This window comes from Belonocnema kinseyi, chromosome 6 (assembly GCF_010883055.1).
Source record: "Belonocnema kinseyi isolate 2016_QV_RU_SX_M_011 chromosome 6, B_treatae_v1, whole genome shotgun sequence".
In the NCBI taxonomy this organism is placed as follows: Eukaryota; Metazoa; Arthropoda; class Insecta; order Hymenoptera; family Cynipidae; genus Belonocnema; species Belonocnema kinseyi.
In genome coordinates, this window is record NC_046662.1 from 130,577,463 (window position 1) to 130,591,552 (window position 14,090).

Below are 14,090 nucleotides of genomic sequence, written 5' to 3' on the forward strand. Positions count from 1 at the left end.
AACGTTTGCAAAATGTAAAAGTTCGAATTTTTATTGGACACCCTATCCCAGATTTACTCAGATTTTTTCAGTTAATTTTGAATACTTATTCTAATTTTGATAACCTGTTGTAAGGATTTATTTTCCAAATTTATGTATAACCTTGAGGAAAAAATGTTAATACTTTTTTTCAATGGTCCAGTAGTTTTAACTGAGTTCAAATTGACAATTTTTTTACGATTTTTCATTTCTATTTTAGTCATGGGTCGGACAAAAGTGAGTGTACCGCATTACTGTCCCAACTATAAGACGGAATTCTCCTGGGTTGATGAAGATAACAATGCACGACTAAAGCTTATTGCAATGTGTGTAAAAAAAAGCATTGACTGAAGTTCCATTGGTAAGACAGCTTTAACATGTCATGCAAAAAGGTAATAAGCATAATTCGTAATTGAAATTACAAAAGGAAAGCTTAAAAGTCGACCGTTTCCTCACACAAAATTCGACTACAGAAACAACAGCAGTAGTATCTGCTTCTGCTCAAAAAGAACCAAGCGAAGGTAAACTCATGTTTAATTTTTTAGATAGGATAAAAACTATGGACAAAGTGAATGATAATGTATTTTTATATTTAATTTCAACTGATTGTTCATTTTTAGGTCTCAATAATTCTTCAAAGGACTCTGGTAGCATGCTAAAGAATTTTTTGACTACTGATCAAGTCACGAGAGCTGAAATCTTGTGGTGTCTCACTACAGTGTCAAAGTATTTTAGTAATCGCGGTGCTGCCGAAGCTGTGACTATGTTCGCCGACATGTATCCGGATAGCGAAATAGCCTCCAAAATAAAGCTACAAAAAGATAAAATGGGATATACCATTACCAGTTTCAAAAAGATTTACAAGAATTGTTAGCAACATCCGGACATATAGTTGTGGGCTTCGATGAAAGCCTGAATAAAATTTCTCAGACATAACAGATGGATTTAATTGTGCGTGTTTGGAATAGCGTTTCGATTGAATTCACAACTAGGTACTTTTCTTCGGTATTCCTCGACAGCACGGTTGCAGTTAAATTGAAGGAAGGATTAATGGATGCAATTGGAGACAAGAATCTATGTAAACTTGTTCAGATTTCTATGGATGGCCCTGCTGTTAATTTCCGCATGCTAAACGATTTGAAGAAAGATGTTAGAGAAAAGTATCCTGAGAATCCTATTCTACTAGATCTGGGCAGCTGTGGTCTTCATTCTGTACACGGTTAATTCAAAATTGGGATGAAAACGAAATGGGAAATTGATAGTTTTTTGAGTTGCCTATACCGATTATTTAAAAATATACCTTCGCGGCGAGGAAATTATACTAAAATCACGAAGTCTTATATATTTCCACTTAATTTTTTTGATATTAGGTGGGTGGAAAATATAGTGGTTTCCTCAAGAGGAGCTCGATGTTGTCACCTTTGCAAATCTGGGTTAAGAACGTTGAAGATCAAAGCAAAAAAAATTCACTCAAAAAAGATCATACGAGTTTTCGAACAGTGTCAGAAATAGTAAAAGATCCACTTAGCGAGGCAAAGTTGTCATTCTTCAAATCCGTTGCATCTTTGGTGGAACAGTTTCTAATCGAATTCCAATCTGATGCTCCGCTGGCACCGTTTTTGTGTCGCGATCTCACGTACATGGTACCCAAAATAATGGAACGTTTTGTTAAACCAAAAGTCTTAGAAGAGGCTCTAACAGTTGCGCAAGTGGACCTATCGAATACAAAGATTCTGCTGTCAGTTGCTGATATAGACGTGGGATTTGAAACTAAAGGCGCTCTCTTAGCATCTAAAGTTTCAGCAGAACAAATAACAAAATTTAAAACTTATGCTCGTGAATACTATCTCTTGATGGCGAAAAAACTGATGGACAAAACCCCTCTAAAGTACCCATTGACTAAGACTATTTCTTGCCTCGATCTTTCTGTGATGTTACGAGAGCCCATCAGTTTCTAAGAAGCGTTTCTTGACATGTCTAGATATCTTATATATTAATAACAAATGTATTTCTGGAACAAAGGTGGATAAAATAAAGTTAGAGTACAAAGGGCTGTGTAACTTGTCCCAACCGATGGATGCCCTAAACAATGATGATCGTAAAAATTCTCGATTAGATCACTTTTGGACAGACGCTATTTCAGCGTCGGGAAAACCCCATGAGAACTTAACGGAATTTGTAAGAATGATACTCATTCTATTCGAATAACAGATGGCTTGCTTAAATCTGCCCGTAATGAACATTGCGTTTATGTTCTTCGAAGAACGCTAAACTGGCTGAAAATAAAAAAAAAAAAGGGGAAAAATAAGCAAAGAAGAGAAAAGCAGAAAAGGCCAAAGAGCTCCAAAACCAAAAAATAAAATTTCTGAAAGTAGCTGCAGAAAAGGCAGAAGATTTACAAGAAAAAATCAATGCTCTAAAAGGGCGCCGTCATGCAGCATAATGCTTAATTGAGTTTCCATTATATAGTTTGTATGCACATGGAAGTATATTATTTATACTTATATTTTATTTTTTGATTCTTCAGATTTTAATAGCATTTAAGCAACTACTTGTGATTCTGACTGCATAAATAAGGAAATATTTATTTTACGTAATATGAAAGTTTTAGAATATGTACTTTCAATTAATATGTATTACTTCAGTCTGTGATTAAAAATAAGTTTAGCACGTGTAAATAAATAATTATTTTCTTCGCACTATACATTTTTTCTATGTATATTATGTTAAAATTCCTATTTATACGTATAGGTTGAGTTTAAAAAATCACAAAAAGACATCTAGAGGTTGGTCGGGGGAAAAAATTTGACCGGGAAAAACCCGGGAATTTCAAATTGCCTGCATCGACATTCTGCATATATTATCGGTCTAACATACTGAAAATACATTCTTCTTAACGTATATCAGACATTTCATGGTCAAATAGTCAAGAAATTTACCATGAATCTAAGAAAATAGCGAAAAAGTCTACTTTTTCCGATTTTTTGAAACTTGAAAGTTAATTAGGGTGGGTAACAAATATTTTAATGGAATTATCGCTATAAAGGAATAAATCGACTTGCTTTGAAATATTTTTATTGATAATTTAAATTTAAAAAAAGATTGCTGTTCAAGTTTGAAAAAGGTGCTTCGTTTTTTGTGAATTTTAGCTATATATATACGATGCGGAGACACAAGGAATTTTTTTTTATGAAACTTAAGGTGAGTGTTTTTGAAATCCAAATGAAAGTTTTCATTGCTATTAGAACTTCGCGCAAACAACTTCGTTTTTCGATACGCCTTAGTGTATATTCTCCTTCCTCATCTCCCTCTATATTTCCATTTAAGATAAACCATCCCAACTCCTCCAACCTCTTTAACAACTTCTTTCCCTCCCCTTTCAGTACTTTATCCTCAGATTTTCTTCCAGATTTTCTTCCTCTTTATTTTCATCAATCATTTCTTTCATCTCCTCTACTTTCTTCTGCATATTACCGTTCACATAAACCCCCAATACCATCTATTTCTCTCCTCCCATCTTTACCTCTTTTACTATTAATCCTTCTTTTTGTTCTTTTCTCTCCTCTATACGTTTTTGGTTAAAAAAAGTGCCCGGATTTTTTGCATAGCACAAATCCAGAGCAATAAATCAGCACTAAATTCCTGCTCAAAGCAGAACTTGATATGATGAATAGTTTCCGAGTTTTATATACCAGTCACATGAAGCCACCATTGCTACAATTTTTTATCAGAATTACCGGGCACAAAATGTAGGTTTTACAAAATATATTAGCACTTGATTAGCACTAAATTCCTGCTCGGATATACTTTCAACAACCTAAATTGCACCTGCCACAAAGAAAATTTACTTTTTCTCGCAATACACTAGGACTTGGATTTCTTTGATTACGTGACACGCGCGAGCCTCTGATTTTTTGAATTTGAGGTGTTCCTACTCTTGTCACGGTGGAGTCACGTGACCCTTGCGGATTGGTCGAGGGAAACGGGTATGCGAGCGCTCACCAGCCACGCCGTCTACTAGCACGATAGTATAGGTGCGAAAGAAGGAGAAGGCACAGAAAAAAATCAGCGGTCAAAGAAAAGCGTGGCTAAAGAAATTCGAGGTCCTGATCTATGGGGACGGCGACTGAAACTTACGGTCGCTAGTACGCGAAGACATACACAAGACAACGATGGCAACGTCTGCTATTCGAATTATATCAGTCTTTCATAACGCAGCGTTAAGGTGGTACCTTAAAGCATTATTTTCAAAACTCCAGGTTGCACACCTGGCATTTTGGTGTAAAAATAAAGTAGAAAATTCCTTTTCAATATAAAAAAATTAAGGAAACTGTGGATATTGCCTTGTGCCTCTGTACAATATATATCTGCACTCACGGTGCTGCCCTTTAAGCTGAGCTTGACAAATCGCCTTCCCCATATGTCATGAGTTTCCTTGAAAACTAGGACTCCCATATGTAATCTCACGTTAAACATTGCAAGATTGCGGCTCACAGAGTTGCAAAATCTTGGAATTCGGATAATAAATGTGCCACAGTTCCTTGAAAATTATTTATATGCATTGCAAACCAGAGTTGTGAGACGTTCGCTTATTTTTCCTGGGAAGATTGTGCGAATGCGATAATGAGAAATTAATTATCGCTAGAATTCTTGAATCTCTTAGCAGATCCTTGTTGATACTTTTGAAGGTCACCCAACAATTTTTTATCTTTGGTGGATTGAATAGAGAAGCATACTTTCAAGAAGTCTCCATCGTCGATTCCAAACTTCAGAAACTTTTCCCTAATCTTTGACGTGTTGGAACAAGCCCTGTAGGTATGTAAAATAGGCAACTCGAGTTGATTCAGATACATTTTCAGCGTTGACATTCACAAAATTGAACTTCTTTGAGCAAAAATATCTGTTGACGCATTTGACTTTTAGTGGGAAGCTTCTGCTTTAGATCATGCTAAAGAATTTCTGCGTTGTTCGTGGCAATACATATAGCAGCAGCGATTCCAATGAGCTTCTGACTACAATGGAGAATGGTTTGAATTTTTAAAAAGTCATTCGCGGAAAAAAACGACAGTTTGAATACATTTCTTGTGGCTCCTTTACTGGCAGAGATTTGAAAAGCTTAGCCGCCGTATCATTGAGTCAGTGATTGACTTTCAGGCACCTTCATGTTTTATTTCGTTCAATTTCATTTTCAAGAATGACGAGGCGACTTGTTCTCTAACATTTGGAGCATTTTTCGACAACGGGTGTCTGCTTTATCTGAGAAAGGAATTTCAGGGAATTTGGTATAGGAAAGCCGCAGGAGTTAGGAAAAATTAGAAAGGAATTAGTTCATCAGTTTTATTGGCATACTTGAGATTTCTCTATTCTTGGTATCTACCAATATGCTCTTTCGCTTGAGAATAATATTAGAGGAGAGTACTCGAATATGAGATATTCTCGTAATATGAGAAAGCGGGGTATCAGCTAAACTAAAAGACCCACTCTGTTTGGTTCTATGACTAACTTGTAGCCCTTGAAGAAAGAGTAATATCGTGGTATAGTCCATTTTTCATTGGGCTTCTAAAGATTATATGGTCATGTATGGCGAACTTTTTGTGAAATCGATAGTGGTCGAGTTCTTGGAAGGGAATTCTTTACACCCTATTGGTTACAAAAGTGTTTGTGACTACTGCAAAAACTAAATATATCTAAATAGCAGTAAATTTATACTTCGGAAACATAGAATGAAGTTTTTCATTAAAAATAATACTTTATTGCATTTTATTAGCTATTTCCTGGGGTATCTCATATTATAAGAATAGTTTGACGAGTTTGCAAAAAGCACTTTTTTACATTTTTTTGTATTTTCCACATAAAAAAAATGTTAATAAAATTTTTTATTTGAATTTCTCATGACAAACTAAATTTCCTTTAAAATGACCTATATTACTTTGAAATTCAGTACATAGAATTCCAACAATCACGCCAAACAGAGTTGGTATATCATATTTGGGTACTCTTCTCTACCCTTTACAAAATTTTCAGAAGGTGTCCTTGCATTGCTACTACCCAATCCAGTGGTTCTTTTCTATCTTAAAGTCTTACCAATTATCATCAGCATCATCATTTAACATTTTCTTCACGTAAAATTTTAAATTGACCCGGCACAAGTATTATTTTCTTCGTTTAACCGAAACAAAATAAGTAAATTCGTCTACGATTTTCATCGTGTGTTCTTGGCTTATCTTTTGACATTTTAAAATTTGCTTATCAGCACTGCGAAATCTTAACCCCGCAGATCCAAAATAAAAATCTCTTGAAGTACTTAAAATCTTTGTGAAATCTTGAAATTTCTGTGAAATATTTTGGAAACATTCTCAATTTTTGTAAAATATTTGAAATCCTTAAAAATTTTAAATTACCTGAAACCTATGTGAAATTTTTATGAAATATATGTGAATTCGTAGTTTAAAATTTGTTTGTGAAATCTTTTGTGTTAGTTTGGAATCATTGAAACCTTAAAAATATTCTCAAGTTTGTTAAAACCTGATTTGATAATTTAACGTCTTGAAATATTTGACATCTTTGGAAAGCTTTAAAATGTTTGGAAATGTTCGTAATCTTTGTGAACATTTTGAAATCTGGTGTAAACGCCATTTTCAAATCTTCGAAATCCTTGCAATCTTTATGAAATGTTTGAAATTTTTGGAAAAATTTTGTGAAATATTTTGAAATGTTCGTGAATTTTTTTATTCGTTGAAATCATCGAAATTCTTTTAAATCTTAGTGAAATATTTGTAATCTGATGCTCAAAACCTGAGCGGTAAAATCCTTGAAGTTTTCAACTAATAATTTTTAAGTTGAATATCACAAAAAATGTATACTTTAGCCAATTATTACCACTCTTGCCTTGAAAACATAACACTGGAAAACACGTGTCCATACATGCATCTTGACCACTTTAACGGGAAGCACGAAGTTCTCCCATTTACATCGCGGGCGTTTTAATGCATAAAATATCAATCTTTACTATTGAATGTACCAATTCTTGTTCTAAAGATATTAAGTTTTCATATTCTAATTGTAAAGTTTCGTAATTAAGCTAACAATAATTGTTATATTTACACGATTTCTCTCAATCGTAATCGCCTATATCAATTATGAATATTGAAATATTAAGTATTATTAAAATTTCTTTCAGTGTACATGACCATAGAAGAATCGATTTATCTCACGAATCCCTCTAACCATTATTTTCATATATGGACACTAAATCCTCGTAAGATGTTGTAGAAAAGACTAATGGATAAAATGCCAGTTATGCAAGGAATTTTATTAAACAGCTGATCTAAGCACGCTGACATGCGTAAAAATGCACTTTCAACATCTGTTTAGCAAGCGTAAATTGAAAAACTCCCCAGGAAACCATTATTGCAATGTGTTAAAACTTCGTTTGGTTTGAGGCCTTCCCGAGGTACCACTTGATACCTGGCGACTTAAGCTGACTACCATCAAAGTCGAGTTGAAGGTGCGTTTTTTTCTTGTAATGATCCCCAATAGGTCTAATCTACAAAAAGTTTTTCAACTGAACCACACATGATTCTCCAAATGTATTAAATAAAATAATTATCAGTTCAGAACACCTATTTTACCTATCCACCTTCGTATATTGTGCTTTACTTTAGACATTGCGATTTGATATCCTACATGTTTACATTGCTATCTAACGGTTTGATAAAATTTTTCGACTGATTCACTGTAGAGTGTATATAAGTTAATGAGATCTGCACCACAATACCTTTTCTAACAATCCGTTATTATATGTGTACCAGGTAACACGTTTTCGTGAAGAATAGCATCCACCGTATTAGCATTCCGATTGCTTACTAGTTTAAAAGAAAAGAAAAACATTTTCGACTCCCTGTCAATGCCTCATACCACTCACCGCGTTTTCCTTTTTCTCCCTCGGTTCAACCTAAACTTCTTGCTCGCCTTAAGTTTTTTGCAAGATTAAATTTTTTGATATTCTAGCTTTCAGTAGTAAATCCAGTCCGTTCTGTAAACAGTCAGGGTCGCGTGAAAAATTTCCTAATACGCAATATTCGCGAGTGAGTACCTGCGTACTTTGTCTTTCCGCCACGTTTCTGGCGTATCACGCTTTGGTGAACATTCTCTCGCCGATGAGGATCTTCTTGAAACCGCCGCGCAAACAATTCTCTGAAGCAGTAAATCTGGACTCAATCAATCCAAATTTCAATGTAAAAAAAAAGTTGGTATAAACTTTTGTGTCAAAACAAAAACTGGGTCTTCTGTACAAGTTTTGGAGCCCTATATGCGCTACGAAAACCCATATAGAAGACTCAGCTTTATTTTGATACGAAAGTTTAAAAGAAATTGTTTACTGTATATTTGATGTATAACAATGTAGACGTAATCACAATTTTTTACTAAAAAAAAAGGAATGTCGAAAAATAAATTTTTTTATTTTTACTGTATTCAAAAACCTCGATATAAGACCTAGATTTTATTTTACACAGAAGTTTATAGGGAATTTTCTACTACATATTTCAAGTACAACAGCAAACAGGTGACTAAACTATTTTATCAAAATTAAAAAAAATTTTGTTTAAAAGAAAGGGCGTGATCGATTTTTTCCATTTCTTACGTGTGACATCAGAGAATGATATCATGCAAATAAATGGCGTTGGGTAAGGAGTTTAAGTTGAAGTTTGTTAAGGCTCAACGTCTAATGAGATCTGTTTTAATAAACGGCACCGCGTTTTTGAAAATTCCTTCTCCCGAATAATTACTTTTAACGGATAACTTGGGCAACGAGAAAGCTATTATTTGTAAACTTTTATATACTTTTGACGTTTGCTACATTAAAAAAGTTCCATTTATAACACATTTTTTCGCGGCACTCTTTAGTCCTACAACGATAAATCACTTCTTGACTCCTCCATTTCTTCATCGGTCTGGTTAGCCAAGAATCCTTTTATTCCGAGTCTTCTTCTGGTATAGATGACATCGCAATTCAGCGTTCCACCAGAGCGGCTTTCTAGCCCTCTCCCTAGCAAGTGAGGCATCCAACCTCCTAAATGCCGGAAAATGGTCCAGGTGGTAATTGTTATCGCTGACTCTTAGCGTGGAGAATGAAGCAAGACTTCGTCGAGAAGACAAGATCGTGGTTATTGGCAATCCGACTCGCAGCCGATATGAACATGGGCACGGAGTTATTAACTCACTGTCAAGGATAGCAGGACTTATTTGATTGCCCAGAAAGTTTCGGTTAGGAGAACCCCATATAAGGAAGTGGGAGTAGATCCGCAAGCATGTTCAATTAACCCCTTCCGCGAATTCTGCTGCTTCTCACATCCTTGGACACACAAGTGGAAAGGAAGGCGACCTTCCCGAGTAACCTGGATATGGTTATACACACGGCCTCCAAATCACCCATCCATTTTCCAATCAGGTCAATCCGATCCACGCAAAAGGGATCCTTGACCAGAATCAGCGATCATCCACACATTCCGGTTGCTCTATCGCCTCGAAAGGTTATTTAACCCTCAATTTCGAAAGTTTGCTATTGCACTATTGAATATATGTTAGTTTAAACTGTTGGCTGTTCTTGTAGTATCATTAGTTCGTTTGATCTTTAGAATTTTTTTTACCCAGAGTTTCAGATGCTTTAATTTAATTTTTATGGGCTAGAGTCAGCTTAATTCTATATTAGGACTGTGCAAAGTGATTCGAACCGAACGGATGCATAACTTAAGGTGCTTTGGAAGTCGACACGAAAGAATTTCAAACTGTCCAGTTCGAATCGGAGAAAAAACGATTCGAATTTGGCAGTTGGTAACTCTTCTGAATCGGATTCCGGCGCTTTCAGTTTAAAACGAAAGAAACCCGATTTGAGCTGTGCAGTTCGAAAATCTTCCGAATCGAATTTCGGCGTCCTTAATTCGAATCGAAAGAAAACAGATTTGAATTCGATAATTTGAAAGTCTTTCGAATTGACTTTTGACGCGTTCAGTTCGAATCGAAAGAAAAAAAGATTTAAAACTGGGCACTTTAAAAATCTTCGAAATCGATTTTCTACGCCCTCAGTTCGAATCAAATTGTCTTCTCGGGATGAAATTGCAATTACAAAGGGACTGGTTGCGGTGGCAGCAAAAGTTGTCGTAACTATAAAAAATTGAGACAATTTGAACGAATAGTGCAACCGTATTTCTGTAAATTGGTCTTAATAAATACATATTTCAAAGGCATTGTATGATATTCATAAAATAAATAAAGGCAACGATCTGCCGTTAGAAAGTACTATTGGTTATTTTGGAAGTTAATTATTTTAATTTAATGGGCTATTCAAGTTTATTTTAAAAACGAAAATTCTAATAAAGTTTAAGATTTAAAGTAGAAATATCTTTCTAAATTTAATTATGCAGCTTTTAAGATTCTGCATAACAGCTGTTTAGGATTTTTGAATGTATATTCTGCCGTCCACACAAGAAAATTCGTAACTACATTTTGTATGAGTGCCATGATATTCGATCCGTGCCATCTTTTTCGATCCCTGCCATCCCAATTTCGGTTAGGTTGATAGGGGACTGATCCACAATGTAATTACTACTTTTCTTGTTTAGACGGCAGTATTCCATCAATGCATTCAGAAATAAACTTTTACTTTCTTTTTAAAATAAATTTCTATTAAAATAAAATATGCAGATCACAAGATAACCTATGAAAACAATATGTGTGTGTGTGTGTGTATTTGCACACATTGCAATAAAAATTTTTCATGCTTACGTGAAATCGGTAAAATTACTTCAATTTGGCTTTTCGGCATAAGGAAGCTGCCGGGCAGATACCTAGCAGGTGATTTCAGTTGTATCTAACTCAGTCACCTGCTCTTCAGGGCGTTGTAATTACACAGATACGCATGCGCTTTCGCATTTATGCAGTTACGTCATCCAAGTATGTCTGGTGTATAAATAAGATTTGATGCATTTTGCTCACCCCTCATATTAAAGTCAAGGCCGAGTATCATTTGCGACTATATCTGTTGTATCCAGATTAATCCTGTTGTAGATACATTGAAGATTCCACAACCACCTTGACAGCGTAAGATGTAGAGTCGTGGAACTGTAAAATTGAGGTACATGCTTTTGATCATGTGCATAATCTTTCGTGTCCCGATATCAAGGGATCTGAGCTCATCCTTCGTCAATAGAACCACTCTAAAAGCTTGATGATCATCTTATCCTCCCTTTTCGTGGCCATACGCGTCCTACCCCTGCCTGACAAATTTTCAACGTTTCCTACCTCTTTATACCACTTTCCCCACTTCCTTACGATGCCCTATGACTCATAGGGCTCAGCCGCTGTGAAAGTAATTTTGAATCCTTTTGAATGTATGCTCAGAAAAACGGTGTCCTTGTCTCAAAACAAATGATACTGGACCAAAACTTACGGCTCATGTCTCAAAGCAGCGTCTTGAGGGTATGAAAACGTATGGAATATCATCCGTTTCATATTTCACTGCATTATTGGAGCGTGGAGAATCCACACTGGTTGCGCGTTGTCGGGTGTTAGTGTCTTTGGTCACATTTCTTGAGGACCGAAGCTTGGAAGTGTGTCAGAACATGTGGTTTCAACATGACGGTTGTGCAGCGCATTATTCGGAAATCGCACGTGAAGCACTGAATCACGAATTCAACAGTCACTGGATCGGCAGAGGTGGTCCGTTAAATTGGCTTGCCAGATCGCGAGACCTTTTGTCGTCGGATTTCTTTTTGTGGGGTAATTTAAAGAATATAGTTTATCAAGAAGTGCCAACAAGCTCTGGAGAACATAAAACAGCGAATTAGGATTGCTTGTAACCAAATAGCACCAGACAAACTCCGCACTTGTGTGCCAACTTTCGAAGCGTGGATTAACAATTGTCAGGGGCAAGGGAATTCACCGAAAAAAGAACCCCGATGATGAGAAGCAAGGGGACTCACCGAAAAAAGCACCCCAGAGGGAACATACAACTACTACATCCATTCGATGTTCGTGGATAGCGCTAAAAGTAGTTAATTCATTAACTGCTTACATATTTAGAGTCAAAATGAGGGCCTTGTGTTTAAAAAATAAATGAGCGAAAAAATAAGTAAATACATATATTTTACAGAAATTATTAAAAATATAAGTTTAAATTAATTAATTAGATCTCAAAGATTGTAACTTTCTTTAATTAAATGCGAAAATACGTAAAAGCGATCAGTAGAACCAAACATAACTTAGAACTCCTATGCATATACACAGTTATATATACACATAATAATTATATATATTTTTGCAGATACATTATTAATATTGCTTCGCTATTTTTGTAAAGGTCAGAAAACTAAAAAATCCATTCGTACAAAAAAATATTTAACCCTCTGCGCGGAATACTGGTCTGTGGGACCGGTATTTATCCGGTCCTAAGACGGATAAATTAGATATGTTCCTTGCTAAGGGTTAAAAAAACCTTATTATCCCTCCTTTTTTCTTTTTATTATTTAAAAAGATAATTTTTCGAAGGAAGAATTGCTCACAAAAAGGAATTATTGTTGAAACATAAGTTGCGTATTATTATGGTGAGTATTATGATCAGCCGCTTACTTAATTAGGAAAATAATTATAAAAACTGTTTTCTGCAAATAAATAAGAAATTATTTTAAAAAATTTTAATTTATCTGCTATATCATCAGAAATATTTCAAGAAATAATGTTAATTTAATAAATAAGAAATTGCTTACGTTAAAGTGATCTTCACAACAATGTACAAAATTATGAGCATGTTGTTGTTTAGAGTTTGTCTTCTACCGCTCATATACTTAAACAGAGGTCGCGAGCGTTGGAGTAGACAACAGTCACCTCGGGTGAACCTGGTTTTTCACCATAGCCATCGACTCAAGTCGTATTCAGACGAGCGGCTCCGGGTTCTGATTACGGTCACGATTGCAACCGTCGACCTATGAGCGCGGATTATGCTGCACGCTAATTGGTCGGCGGTTCCAATCCGGGAACCGCTCCTCTAAATACGCCTTAAGTGAAGTGACTGGTGAGATGAGGATATTATAAGTTACTTTAATACGATGTTTGAACTGCGTTTTAATGAACATCCCAATATAAAATGTAATATTCACTTTCTAAAACGAGCATTGGAATGTATCTATAAAAATGCCCGCTACATCATTCTGTCTCTGCGTATATTCTTTCTGAGCCACTACGTGACAGCCATCAGTAATGTGCCCGATGGATTCGTTGGTATCTCCACATACTCGGCACCGGTCAACCTGGTCTTAATGTAACACGTGTTTGTCACAATTTGCGGTGCTGACAACCTTGTCCTGAATCACAATGACGAATCTTTCCGTCTCTGGATACATAACACCCTTTCTCAGCCAAATAATGAATGAATTACTATCCACTACATGTTGATCTAACTTTTTGGGGTGCTTGCTGCCTATAGCTTTTTGCCTCCATTGTAATTCTAATTCCTCTATTGTTTCTGAAGTAACCTTTCAATCGCTGAATTGATATGGTGCATTCGGTGCTTCGTCATTTCTACGCGGACGATTCTGTTTAAATTTTCAAGGTCGGTGTTAGACCATTTGGTGAGCCCGAATGTGCATTGTGACATCGATCATTTGCTGCAGTTTCTAGGCTGAACTAGCGTACAGCTTCAGGCTATCCATGTACAGAAGATGGGCCGTAAATTAATTTTTGCAAAGTATTTAAAAACAAAATGGCGTCTGTACAGAGCTATAAGCATCACAGGAATTTTGAGAAAGGCCTTCACTGCCAACAATTTTTCGTCGTCGCTATTGATCTGGAACAAAAAAACAAAGTTTTTTTTTATTGTTTGGACTAAAAACAAGGAAACTACATAGGGGTTTTAGAAAATATCAAATTTTAAAAAATTGGCGGAAGTTCGAAAAAAAAATTTTTTTTCCTCTAAGAAAAGCATGAAAAATCGGTCGTAAAACAAAAAGTTTTCAACTTTTCAACAAAATCCTACGTACTTCTCTAGAAAATGATGTTATAAAACTTCTGTCAAAATT

General features: G+C 35.5%; 1 protein-coding gene and 1 long non-coding RNA gene across 2 annotated transcripts in view; both read left to right on the forward strand.

The window, feature by feature from the left end:
* The window catches only part of LOC117174202, a 36,138-nt gene extending 33,566 nt beyond the window's left edge, over nt 1-2,572 (forward strand). Inside the window, exons 2-3 of the long non-coding RNA XR_004467273.1 lie at nt 239-539; nt 639-2,572. This is a non-coding gene — a long non-coding RNA (uncharacterized LOC117174202). The remainder of the gene's footprint in view (nt 1-238; nt 540-638) is intronic.
* Nucleotides 2,573-7,516: 4,944 nt separating this feature from the next.
* Nucleotides 7,517-14,090, forward strand: part of LOC117175598 — a 250,587-nt gene continuing 244,013 nt past the window's right edge. The window contains exon 1 of the mRNA XM_033365306.1: nt 7,517-7,525. The gene's annotated coding sequence lies outside the window, so the exon portion shown is untranslated. The remainder of the gene's footprint in view (nt 7,526-14,090) is intronic.